Below are 14,472 nucleotides of genomic sequence, written 5' to 3' on the forward strand. Positions count from 1 at the left end.
GAGAAAGGCAGAGACAGAGATCAGAGACTGTCAGAAACACACACAGAGACAGAGAGACTCAGAGGGCAACAGCCCCAGAGAACCAGACTTGGACATACGGTCCTGACACTTGGCAACAAAATGACTGGAAAATTGGCAACCAAGAAGTTTGGGGAAAAGACATTTGGCAACACATTACAAACCCTACAATTAAAATTTATATCGTAGAAACACAGTACAACACTGCGGTAGCTAAGTTCAGTGCACCCACCAAAATGACACTAAGTATTGGGCCACATGGACAATTAAACAGCAAAAAAAAGCACACCTAAAACCATCAAACCGTAACGATAACCAAAAACTGGGCACTCAAATGAAATCTACCTACGCCACAACACACTTTCCAACACGTAGTTACGCTGAATACCTCGTAGGACCTTGCAGCACGGAGACGCCCTAAGGAACATACTGACAAGATAAAGCCTGACAAGCCTTCAAATTATTCTAATAGATTCTGTTGGTCCTTTGCATACCTCTGAAGCCCAAGCAGCGTTTGGTCCCACGTAAGGTCTCTGTTCAGACCTTCCACAATGTACACCTGGCTTCCCTGCAGGAATCATTTACACGGCTGAAAGAGCCACACACAGACGTGGCCAATGGGCTCATGGAATCCCACTGCCGGTGGAACCCCTCAGCGAGGCAGCCTGTAACCTGTTTAGACAGCTATTTGCTGTCAGGGCTGCATACACCCAGACAAAATAAGAATTCGCCCTTTAGGTCAACCCTACAACAATAAACTGAAAACATGTACGACAGTACTTTTTCTTTCTCTGTTATTCCTTCTTGGCAAACAGATGAGCACCTACTAGCTCTGAGCATTCTGTCTTGATGCTATGCCTATTAGGAGTTCCTTAAACTAAGAAAATCCTACAGTTTTTAGGTAGTCTCATAGAAGGCCTGACAAGGACCTCGTTAACACCATTAGAAATTAATGACCTGACTGTAAAAGCGGTGCGTTTTAGGAGCTGTGACAGAACTTTAACTCTTCTGCTCTGGAAGCTCTGACACATGGAGGCTCCTCAGTCAGTGGCGGCGTCAGTGAGCACAGTCTCTAACAGGCCATGCCATGGACATCCTAAGAAAGGCTGTTAAACAGGAACAAACTAAAAGCCGAATGATTAAGTTATAAATTGAGACCCGAGGTAACCTCTTACAGACTGCATTAAAGGAAATGTGGAACACTTTAAACATCTACCATTTGTAACACTGAAGGTAGTAACCGGAGCTCTGCTGTAACAGACCATCCCATCAAGCCTAAAATTAACGTAAGACTTGACAATGGACGTGACACACTGGGGCATCAGCTTTGAAAGCCGATACTGTGAAATCAGACTCTCATACCATGATGACACACTAATTGCAAAAGTGAGAATGGATGCTTAGAGCTAAACAAATGCCCCTGTACACAGAAGGCATACACGTTCCAACCATTAGTTATTAGAATGGAAGGCTGACAACTGGAAAACCCCTGACAACACCAAAGTTCTAGATGTCCAAATTCCATGGGCTGAACTGTATCCTCCCAAAATACGTGTCAACGTTGTTAGGCCACAATTCCTAGTATTGTGTGGTTGTCCTCCATTTTGTGGTTGATATAATTTTCCTATGCGTTATAAGGAAACCCTGGTGATGTAGTGGTTAAGTGCTACAGCTGCTAACCAAAAGGTCAGCAGTTCGAATCCACCAGGCACTCTTTGGAAACCCTATGGGGCAGTTCTACTCTGTCCTATAGGGTCGCTATGAGTCAGAATTGACTCGAAGGCAATGGGTTTTTTTTGTTGTTGTTGTTTTTGTTATGTGTTGTAAATCCAAATCTCTGCCTGTGGTTATTGAGGCAAGATAAGATTATGTTAAAGATTACTAGGGTGGGATGTAACACCCTTGCTCAGGTCACATCCCTGATCCAACGTAAAGGCAGTTTTTCTAGGATGTGGCCTGCACCACTTTTTATCTTACGAGAGACAAAAGGAAATGGAAGCAAGCAGAGAGTGGGGGCCTCATACCACCAAGAAAGCAGTGCTGGGAGCAGAGCTGAAGTTCCTGCATGAAGAGGCTCCTATTCCAGGAGGAGATTAATAAGAAGGACCTTCCTCCAGAGTTGACAGAGAAAGAAAGCCTTCCCCTGGAGCTGACACCCTGAATTTGGACTTCTATCCTACTAGACTGTGAGAAAATTAATTTCTTTGTTAAAGCCACCCACTTGTGGTATTTCTATTAGAGCAGCACTAGATGACTAAGACAACCACAGTCTTAATTTTTTAACAACCAGTTGTCCATAATTTGACAAACTGGACCTTTGTAGCATGCTCCAAAATTTTGATAAATCCAACTTATTGAACAGATGGCAACAATGCAAATTTCCCCTTCAAGGTTGCACTAACATAATATTTTGAATACTATTGTTGTTAGGTGCTGTTGTTAGTTCTGACTCATAGTGACCCTATGCACAATAGAACAAAACACCTCCCCGTCCTGAGTTATTCTCACAATCGTTGTTATGCTTGAGCCCACTGTTGTAGCCACTGTGTCAGTCCATCTTGTTGAGGCTTTTCCTCTTTTTCACTGACCCTCCACTTTACCAAGCATGATGTCCTTCTCCAGGGACTGGTCCCTCCTGATAACACTTCCAAAATATGTGAGACAGTCTCACCATCCTTGTTTCTAAGAAGCATTCTGGCTGTACTTCTTCCAACACAGATCTGTTCGTTCTTCTGGCAGTCCATTCAATATCCTTCGCCAATAACATAATCCAAAAGCATCAACTCTTCTTTGGTCGTCCTTATTCATTGTCCAGCTTTCGCATGCATATGAGGTGATCCAAAACACCATGGCTTGAGTCAGGCACCCTCAGTCCTTGAAGTGACATCCTTGCTTTTCAACACTTTAAAGAGGTCTTTTGCAGCAGATTTGCTCAAGGCAATACATCGTCTGATTTCTTGACTGCTGCTTCCATGGGTGTTGACTGTTGATACAAGTAAAATGAAATCCTTGACCTCTTCAGTCTTTTCTCCATTCATCATGATGTTGCTTATTGGTCCAGTTGTGAGGATTTTTGTTTTATGTTGAGGTGCAATCCATACTGAAGGCTGTGGTCTTTGATCTTCATCAGTAAGTGCTTCAAGTCCTCTTCACTTTCTGCAGGCAAGGTTGTGTCATCTGCATATCACAGGTTGTTAATGAGTCTTCCTCCAAACCTGATGCGGAGTTCTTCTTCATATAGTCTAGCTTCTTGGTATTATTTGCTTACCATACAGATTGAATAAGTATAGTGAAAGGATACAACCCTGATGCACACCTTTCCTGACTTTAAACCACACAGAATCTCATTGTTCTGCTTGAATGACTGCCTCTTGATCTATGTACAGTTTCCTCATGAGCACAACTAAGTGTTCTGGAATTCCCCAGGATTTGTTACAATCCACACAGTTGAACGCCTTTGCATAGTCAATAAAACACAGGTAAACATCTTTCTGGTATTCTCTGCTTTCAGCCAGGATCCATCTGATATCAGCAATGAGATCCTTGGTTCCATGCCCTCTTCTGAATCCGGCCTGAATTTCTGGCGGTTCTCTGTCAGCTGCAACTGCTTTTGAATGATCTTCACCAAAATTTTACTTGCATGTGATATTAATGATACTGTTTGATAATTTCCACATTCTGTTGGATCACCTTTCTTTGGAATGGGCACAAATATGGATCTCTTCCAGTCGGTTGACCAGGAGACTTCCAAATTTCTTGACAAAGACGAGTGAGCATCTCCAGCGCTGCATCTGTTTGCTGAAACATGGCAACAGGTATTCCGTCAGTTCTTGGAGCCTTGTTTTTCACCGATGCCTTCAGTGCAGCTTGGACTTCTTCTTTTAGCACCATGGGGTCTTGATCATATGCTACCTCCTGACACGGCTGAACGTCGGCCAAATCTTTTGGTACGGGGACTTTGTATTCCTTTCATCTTCTTTTGATACTTCCTGCATTATTCCATATCTTGCCTATAGAATCCTGCAATATTGCAACTTGAGGCTTGATTTTTTTCTTCAGTTCTTTAAGCTTAAGAAATGCCAAGTGTGTTCTTCCCTTTTGGTTTTCCAACTCCAGGTCCTCACATGTTTCATTGGAACACTTTACTTTGTCTCCCTGAGCCACCCTTTGAAATCTTCTGTTCAGGTTTTTTACTTCATCGTTTCTTCCATTTGCTTTAGTGAACGTTACTTTAACTTACTTTTACTTTAAGGAGTAACAGGCTACGTTCAAGAGCAAGTTACAGACTCTCTTCTGACACCTATTTTGATCTTTTCTTTCTTTCCTGTCTTTTTAATGGCCTCTTGCTTTCTTCACATCTGATGTCCTTGATGTCATTCCACAACTCGCCTGGTCTTCAGTCATTAATGCTCAGTGCATCAAATCTATTCTTGAGATGGTCTCTAAATTCAGGTGAGATATAGACAAGGTCGTATTTTGGCTCTCGGGGACTTGCTGTAATTTTCTTCAGCTTCAACTTGAACTTGCATATGAGCACTTGATGGTCTGTCCCACAGTGGGCCTCTGGCCTTGTTCTGACTGATGATGATATTAAGCTTCTCCATCGTCCTTTTCTACAGATGTAGTCGATTTGGTTCCTGTGTTTTCCGTCTGGTGAGGTCCACGTGTATAGTTGCTGTTTATGCTGTTGAAAAAAGATACCTGCAATGAAGAAGCCATTGGTCTAGCAAAATTCTATCGTGCCATCTCCAGAGGCATTTCCAGTCACCAAGGTCGTATTTTCCAACTACCAATCCTTCTTCTTCGTTTCCAACTTTCACGTTCCAATCGCCAGTAATTATCAACGCATCTTGGTTGCACGTCTGATCAATTTCAGATCACAGAAGTTGGAAAAATCTTCAATTTCTTCATTTTTGGCCTTAGTGGTTGGTGTGTAAATTTGAATATAGTCGTATTAACCAGTCTTCCTTGCAGGCGTACGGATATCATCCTATCACTGACAGCATTGCCCTTTAGGATAGATCTTGAAATGTTCTTTTTGACGATGAATGCAATGCCATTTCTCTTCAATTTCTCATTCCTGGCATAGTAGACCATATAATTATCTGATTCAAAATGGCCAATACCAGTCCATTTCAGCTCACTAATGCCTAGGATATAGATCTTTATGTGGTCCATTTCGTTTCTGACAATTTCCAATTTCCCTAGATTCATACTTCGTACATTCCATTTTCTGATTATTATTAGTGTATGTTTGCAGCTGTTTCTTCTCATTTTGAGTCATGCCACCTCAGCAAATGAAGGTCCTGAAAGCCTGACTTTATCCATGTCATTAAATTTGACTCTACTTTGAGGAGGCAGCTCTTCCCCAGTCATCTTTCCAGTGCCTTCCAACCTGGGGGGCTCATCTTCCAACACTATATCAGACAATGTTCTGCTGCTATTCATAAGGTTGTCACTGGCTAGTTTTTTCGGAAGTACACTGCCGGGCCCTTTTTCCAAGTCTGTCTTAGTCTGGAAGCTTGGCTGAAACCTGCCTGCCATGGATGACCAGGCTGGTATTTGAAATACTGATGGCATAGCTTCCAGCATCACAGCAACATGGAAGCCCCCACAGGACGACAAAGTGACAGACATGTGGGGTTGAATACTATACTGGAGGCAAAACACTACTCTTAGTCCACACAGGACAAAGGAATAGTAAGAATTACTAGTGAAGTTTATCACTTAACTAAACCAGATATTTCTCTGATTAATGTAAAATCAACCCGACACGAGTATGACCCCGTAAGTAAAGCTTTTACGGCACCTGTGCATGCGTTACAACATGCTACCAATATCTGTAACCCCGTAAGCGTGAGAAAAATGGTGTTTCTCTGAACAAGGATTTGTCAAGGAAGTTTGTTTGGACAGTTAAATAAGTTGAGCCTTTGGAATTTTGAGGAATAGATTTTAAGTGATATAGATGGAAGTTTTTGTTTTTATCATACTAATTGTATGGGGAATATTTGTGTTAAAATTTGCTTTGAAGAGACTGTGTGCTAAAATTTGAAATCTGAAAAGGGATTTGAGATCAAGGGCTGAATTATGTCTGTCTGTATGGTATTTCCAAATCACACAGGCTTTCAGTGCTGCTGTGCTCTCAGAATGCCTATGTACAACTCCCTCATGACATGGAGCTAAAACTAGAAACATATATACTTCTGTGATGGACTCTAACCAGAAAACTTATAAGTCATTAACAATTTACAAGATGTTACAAACTGTAAGTCATCGGAAAGTTACTTAGAAAATTTCTAACTTTAGAAATCAATAGAAGAACGTGGTAAAGAACCTCTGTATGTTGGCATTGTTCTCACCTGGTATGATAAAGAAATTGTAACTCCTAACCAGACAGGGGGTTTCTACATTAGAATTAGAAAACTGTGATGTAGCAATGATATAACATATAGCTAACCCACCCAATGCCGTCGAGTCGATTCCGACTCATAGCGACCCTATAGGACAGAGTAAAACTACCCCATAGAGTTTCCAAGGAGCGCCTGGCGGATTCGAACTGCCGACCCTTTGGTTAGCAGCCATAGCACTTAACCACTATTGGCTTGTGGCATACGTGATATGACAGAAACCTCCCGTAGTGTAACAGGATCTGAACTTACCTAGGTGCATGAAGGACAAGCATCAAGGTCAGCACAGAGCTAGTTCCTATGAGGTGGAAGTCAGACTCTCCAGCAGTTTCACCGTTGCTGACACCAGCTGTCCCCCCACAGCACTCTCTACTTCTCCACGGGCTTTGATAATTCGTTGTCATAGCCACACAGAGCTCACAGACCACACTCACAGCTGTGTGGTTTAATAAGGAAGGAACAGGCTACAACTCGGGATCAGGATCAACTTGGAAATAACAGGATGCAGCTCAGGAGACAGGATAAACTTTGTCAATCAGGACAGCTTCCAACCAGCACAGATCTCTGCTCCTTCTCACCTGCGCTAGCCCCTGGCCCTTCTCTTGGCCGTGCCCACAGGCCGGACATGCCTCTTGGCCTCTGTCCTGCTCAGGCAAGCATTGCAGGTTTTTATCTCTGCCAGCAAGCCTCCTGCCTGAACGTGCTCATCCCTCTCTCCCCATGGGCTGACAAGCCCACCACAGCTGCCCTCTCTCTGTAGGCTGGCAAGCCCACCACAGCTGCCCTCTCTCTGTAGGCTGGCAAGCCCACCACAGCTGCCCTCTCTCCCTGTAGGCTGGAAAGCTCACCACAGCTGCCCTCTCTTTCTGTACGCTGGCAAGCCCACCACAGCTGGCCTCTCTCTCCATGGGCTGGGAAGCCCACCACAGCTACCCTCTCTCTCTCCATGGTCTGGCAAGCCCCCCACAGCTGCCCTCTCTCTCTGTAGGCTGGAAGGCTCACCACAGTGCCCTCTCTCTCTATAGGCTGGCAAGCCCACCAAAGCTGCCCTCTCTCTGTAGGCTGGCAAGCCCACCAAAGCTGCCCCCTCTCTCTCTGTAGGCTGGAAAGCTCACCACAGCTGCCCTCTCTCTCTCTGTAGGCTGGAAGGCTCACCACAGCTGCCCTCTCTCTCTGTAGGCTGGCAAGCCCACCACAGCTGCCCTCTCTCTCCCTGTAGGCTGGAAAGCCCACCACAGCTGCCCTCTCTCCCTGTAGGCTGGAAAACTCACCACAGCTGCCCTCTCTCTCTCCGTAGGCTGGAAGGCTCACCACAGCTGCCCTCTCTCTGTAGGCTGGAAAGCCCACCACAGCTGCCCTCTCTCCCTGTAGGCTGGAAAACTCACCACAGCTGCCCTCTCTCTCTCCGTAGGCTGGAAGGCTCACCACAGCTGCCCTCTCTGTAGGCTGGAAAGCCCACCACAGCTGCCCTCTCTCCCTGTAGGCTGGAAAACTCACCACAGCTGCCCTCTCTCTCTCCGTAGGCTGGAAGGCTCACCACAGCTGCCCTCTCTCTGTAGGCTGGAAAGCTCACCACAGCTGCCCTCTCTCTCTGTAGGCTGGCAAGCCCACCACAGCTGCCCTCTCTCTCCCTGTAGGCTGGAAAGCCCACCACAGCTGCCCTCTCTCCCTGTAGGCTGGAAAACTCACCACAGCTGCCCTCTCTCTCTCCGTAGGCTGGAAGGCTCACCACAGCTGCCCTCTCTCTCTGTAGGCTGGAAAGCTCACCGCAGCTGCCCTCTCTCCCTGTAGGCTGGAAAACTCACCACAGCTGCCCTCTCTCTCTCCGTAGGCTGGAAGGCTCACCACAGCTGCCCTCTCTCTGTAGGCTGGAAAGCCCACCACAGCTGCCCTCTCTCCCTGTAGGCTGGAAAACTCACCACAGCTGCCCTCTCTCTCTCCGTAGGCTGGAAGGCTCACCACAGCTGCCCTCTCTCTGTAGGCTGGAAAGCCCACCACAGCTGCCCTCTCTCCCTGTAGGCTGGAAAACTCACCACAGCTGCCCTCTCTCTCTCCGTAGGCTGGGAGGCTCACCACAGCTGCCCTCTCTCTCTGTAGGCTGGAAAGCCCACCACAGCTGCCCTCTCTCCCTGTAGGCTGGAAAACTCACCACAGCTGCCCTCTCTCTCTCCGTAGGCTGGAAAACTCACCACAGCTGCCCTCTCTCTCTCTCCGTAGGCTGGAAGGCTCACCACAGCTGCCCTCTCTCTCTGTAGGCTGGAAAGCTCGCCGCAGCTGCCCTCTCTCTCTCCGTAGGCTGGAAGGCTCACCATGCTGTCTTACACCCGTCTCCTGGTTCTTGCTGCTGGTTCTGCTGCTGCTGTTTTCCTGCCACTGGGCTATGCTATGCTTGCCACTGCTATTTCTTGCCATCTCAAACTGTCATCAGTGTTAGAGCTCTCTCTTCTGGGTCTAGAAGGTTCTCAGCACAGGGACTCTGGGTCCAAAGGACACACCCTGCTCCAGATTCTTCTTGATGGTAGTGAGGTCCCCCCTCAGCCCCTGTGAGATTGGCCCTCATATAAGCCTAGCAGGATGGCAAAGCTGATCAATCCCCTAGGTGAACCGAGTCAATCAAGTCTATGGGTAGATTTTCAAGCCTTGAGGTCTTACCTGCATGTCCTGCCATGACTCTCTTGCAGTACACAGGTTTATGCATGACGAGCCTGAGCATTTATTTAAGATAAAATCCTATGAGACAGACGGTCAAGTAGCATGTGGAGGAGCGGACTCAGAGCACAGGTAGCTTGACAACTGCCCACCTTCTGGCTGTGGGCTGCTCTTACACCCTCCCCTTCCCTGGGTTGTACAACGTGGCTCTTACCTGCCTCTCAGGGTCCAAGCTGAGTAGCACTGAAGGGGACCATCACCTGAAGTGCTTGGAACAGTCCCTTGCACACTGGGAGAGCTCTATAAACGTCCACCCAGAGAACAGCTATTGAGGCCTTTATGTTCCTGGTCATTAAGTAACCTGCCCAAGGCCAGTGAACTACCATGGCCTCCCTCAGCTAGGAACACCAGGGAAGACCACCAGGGCCTCCCCAATAAGTACAGCCTTTCCAGAAACTGGTACCCCGGCCCTGGGAGCTGCTCCTGGCTTTGCTTTAGGTGTCTCTTTCAGTCCTTCCCCAGGATGCTGAGACTTCCTGCAACCCCAGGGAGGGAGGGCTAGGCTAGGTTGTAAGCAGACAGGAGACCAAGCCATAATCGAAATGGAAACCAGGGAGCTGGGCCTGCCCACTGCTGCCACCTTGTGGGGGAAAAAGATCCGGAGCTGGTGCTGGGAGAGCCCATGGGCCTTCAGCGCTGTAGGGCGCGTCCAATCCCCAAATGTGGTGGGCTGGGACTAAAGAGCCAGGTCCTGGCTTTAAACCTACGCCTGGACAGCTGACCGCTCTGTGTAACTGCCCACAGAGCCCCCTCGTCCAGGCAATGCGAGGTGCACTGGGTTCCTCACTACATTCAGTTCCCACATAACTCTTGCAGCTAAATGCTAGTTTTTTAGACTCAAGCAGTTAAGGGACTCTGAATCCGGATTCTAGAGCCTGCAGTCCTTCCACCACCCCAAGAACCCAAGATCAGTGGGCAGCACCTCTCAGTAGCTCTCGTCACACAGCTGGGAACAGCCTGCGTCGGTGCCCAGCTCCCTACTCTGTGCTCCCCGGGCGGGGGGGCCTTGGAGGTGGCAGGTGCTGGGCAGAAGCCATCTCCTGCCTCTAGCAAAGTCTGGAGGTCTCTCTGTGGGAGGCCCACCCAGGGTGGGACCTAGAAATCACCTGGAACCCTCTCTGAACCTGTTTGCCATCTACAAAACAAGGGGTTATCAACCGAAAGATTCTTCCTGGACCTGAGTGGAATGAGAATCTGTTACCTTTCTAGGTAATTCCCCAATTCCTCCAAGTTCACTTTTATTTATACACCTCACCCACCATTCAGTTGAGAATCAGGAAACAAGCTTTAAGAAGCTAGACTCCCAAGAGACAGCTCGTGTCCCTCAGTACATATTCTAGCATCATCAGGTATTCTGGTTTTTTCAGTTCACAGCTAGCTGTCATGTGTGCTTTTCAAGTACCTAAATAGTAACAGCTCAAAGACCTATAAATAATCCCCAGGGCAGAGAATCTTCTGGGGCCATAAATTCCTTTTGAATTGATGAAGTGTGTATTACACATACCCTGGAGCCCACATATGCAGTAGGACACCCCCGACCCCCCAATCTCCTAAGGTGTAAAGGAACCTCCCCTCTGCCATTTGTGACACTGACTGTTGGGGTGAACCCATTACCCAAGCTAACCTGGAATATTCCCCTACCCTTCCGGCCCCTCCCACATTAAGTAACTGCTGTTGTCGTCTACGTGTATTCCTAAGTGTTTACTAATATCACGCTGTGTGAAGCAGTTGGACTTCTTTTCCACACACCGCCACGACTCACTGACACTGCTGTGGCTGTAGTTCACTCCTGTACACCACTGTACTACAGTCCACGATCTGACGACAGACTTCTCTGTAGCTGATGGCACACATCACGCTGGTTCCAAGGGACCACTGGGTTGTGGAGCGCTGGAAGGTTCAACTTGCAAGTTACCTTCCTAAGTGGGTGCACAGATGTGTAAGAGACCCACAAACTCTCTGGTTTTCCCAGCTTCTTGCCGCTTGAATGGGTGTAAAAGTCTTTCATTTCCTTGAAGCTTTGATTTATAATTCCCTGATCACTGAAGAGGTTAAACATCATTTTGGGGCCGTATTTCCTCTTCTGTGAAATAACTTAATATTTTGCTTATTTTCCTATTGTGTTTCCTCTTACCAATTTGTAAGATTTTTTCATATTTTTGAAATCTCTTCAGCCTGTAACTTGTCTTTCACTGTTTCTACGTCGTGATAAAGACGCTGGCTAGTGAGCACAGTCTTACCTTTAACAGAACACAATGCAGGACTGCTACCAGATCCACGGAATCTTGGTGCTGGCTACAGAACCTTCAGGACACCTGGAAAGGTTCTCCATCTCCTTCCCTCCCAATCCTGTTAGAAGTAGGAGCTCCTAGTCCAGTAACGACCTCTTTAACATCCACTTTATCCCCCACAGTGAACACAAGAACAAGTACAGGAAATGAATTCTCTAAGGCCAGTGTGAACACCAGAAAGTGGCTGCTGTGAGGCGATGCTTTTACTTGCACATTTTCTTAGAGTTACGGTGTGGTTACAGATGGGGGAAGAGATTACCAGTGGTTATAGTTAAGTATAGTTAACTCTTCATGGTTTTAATTCATTTTCATGACATAGAACTGCCAAGGGACGACTCTAAGATGCTGAGGTGTTTATCAGCCTTTCAACCTCACATGTAAGGAAGAACTTCAACATTCAAGACTGGCCAAAACACAAATGGAAGAGCAAAGCGCCTCACCAAACAGAGACAGATGTGGTGGGACCAGGGCCACCCGCTACTACTTCAGGAAAGCAGGAAGAGCCTAGGCCAAGCGCAGAGTCGTCTGTGCAAAGCCCTGCGGCGGCGGGGTCGGGGGGGCTACTCAAAGCACAACTTGTGGAAAGAACAGATTAAAAAGCTACTTGGTAAAAAAGAGTTAAAAGAATAAACAGGTCTAAGAATCTCTAGAGGCTGCAGGGCACCGTCTCATCACAAGGCAAAAAAAAAAAAAAAAAATGCTGTTTCTAGTGGGTCTCTTCAAGCCACAGTGGCTTCAGTTGTTGCTCTAGAATTAATCCCCCTCACCGAGACACCAGGCTATTCCCTAGGAAACACGAAGCAGAACAGGGCCACTAGGTAACAATTCCAACAGCCTTCTCCTTCACCCATGTGTACACGCCTTGACCCCTTCCCTCTTTTTGTCTTCTGCTCACCAAGACTTACGTTAAGAAAGAAGATATTTTGAGTCCTGTGGAGACCCAGGCTTCCTGAAATCAGCTGTGGACACTTTTCCCTCCTCAGACCTGGAGCCCCACTATGCCTTTACCACAGGACTGTGCTGTCAACAGTGAGTAACCCAGTGCCAGGCTGATCCTGGAGAAACAACCTGGTCCAGGACAAAGCGGGCCCCAGGGGTGAGCACGTTCTTTAGACACTTGAGCCCTTATTAAAAAGACCTCACTTGGAAGGATCCTGATCAAAAGGGGAAAAGTGCAGAACAGAATTTCAAGTTTTCAGAGACTAGACCTTCTGGAGCCATGGAGGCTGGATGAATTTCCAAAACTACTGCCCTAAGATGATCTTTAAACCTTAAACCAAAGATATCCTGGAAGTCTTAAAGCCAAACAGCAGTTAGGCTTAACTCATAACGCCTCTTTTGAACATCATGCACTTTTAAGACCGAACTATATGGGATCAAGCTGACAACAGCAACTCAGAAGATCAGACGGGAACCTTAAGGGGCAGTGAGTTTATGTTAATGCGGGGGGACGATCCGGAAGAGGATGAGAATGGTTGCACAACTAGAAGAATGTCATCAGTGTCACTGAACTGTACACGCAGAAACTGCCAGACTGGTGTATGCTTTGCTGTGTATGTTCTCAACAACAACAAAGGGACCTTCGCTACACTGGTTTGGTTTCTCTGATGTTAAGCTGAAGAATGCCAGAGAGAACCCTGGTATTGACCATCTGCTGCGACCCACCTCTGGAACAATGACACAGTTGGCACAAACTGTAATGAAAACGACCCTATTCATTCCGGTGCTTATTTGGGGAAAGACGTACGCCCCTTTACTCAGTTACTTAGATGGGAGGTAGGTACTAAAACAGTGTTCTGTAAATATCTACCGTATTTTTACACAGAAAATGTGCACCTTCTATGTTTGTTTGCCAATTGCTCCTTCCCTCATGGAATAAGTACCACTATGCCAATCTTTTAAAGAAAGAGAATTAAAAAAAAAAAAGGCATAGAGGCACTTACAAAAATAGCTCATGGGGGAAAGGAGTGGTTACCAGCAAACGCAGAGGTTGAGTACTGTTTGCGTAAACCATGGTCCACACCAAGGAACAGGTGCTTATGAGAAGCAGCCATTCTAAAATTGCAACACTAGGGGGCGACGGGGAGAGCCACACACGAGAGCTTCATTTCAGTCCTACGGAAACCTCTGATTACTGGTAGACCTAGTGGACCCTTTTAAACATTCGACCATTTCACAGGCCCTCCCAAGATGGAATCCAACAGACCCTTGGAAAAAAGTCTCACTGAGCTAGACTTCACGCCTCTGGCTAGCCATCCCCAGGACACTTCTACAGAAGACAAAGTCTCAGCTCAACTTAGAGTAGAAGAGCTTTTTAGTCTTAGGAATTTCTCCTCCCAAAAGGAACACCAGAAGCTTCAAAAGTCCTTTCCACAACATTCAGCCAGGGAGCAGTCGAAGTAAACTGCTACTCCACGTCCTGACCTCAGCAGCACCCCTCCCCGCTCAACGGCACCCCTACCTCAGGGAAGCAGGTTCTGCACAGGGCCAGTGAGCTCACAGCCCTCCCCGACAGCCAGCTCTCTCCCAAACACACCTCAGACTCTGCATCTTTCCCATCTGTTTGGTCTTTCTTTGCCTACAAAAGTGGTTAGAGAAACAAGCCAGACTGCAAGCACCCAGCAGCGGCGCTTCACAGAAGCAAACAACGGGCCTGTGGTGAAGCAGCCCAGCTCCCTGGCATGGAGACCACCTAAAATCCCTTCAAAACAAGCAGTTGCTAAAAGTAGGTACACATTATGTAAAAAATTACATCCATTTACCTAACCCAAAACGGCTCCAGACTGTTCTGGATAGGAAAATCACATTTTTAGGAAATGGGGGGCGGTGGGGGGTGGGGGGTGGGGGGGGCGTTTAGCACCATATTTCTAATCACTAGCGCCTAAAATAATCTCTCACTAAATTTGTAACTTTCAAAAGCAAGATGCTTTTTTCATTTAAACTACAGCACACACTTCTCAATTTGTATGCTGCTATCCAAATTTGAAATTGACTTTAATTTCATGAGCAGCTAAAAAAGAACTAAAAAATCAAAGACAGGCATTAAC

This window comes from Loxodonta africana, chromosome 12 (genome assembly GCF_030014295.1).
Source record: "Loxodonta africana isolate mLoxAfr1 chromosome 12, mLoxAfr1.hap2, whole genome shotgun sequence".
Lineage (NCBI taxonomy): Eukaryota > Metazoa > Chordata > Mammalia > Proboscidea > Elephantidae > Loxodonta > Loxodonta africana.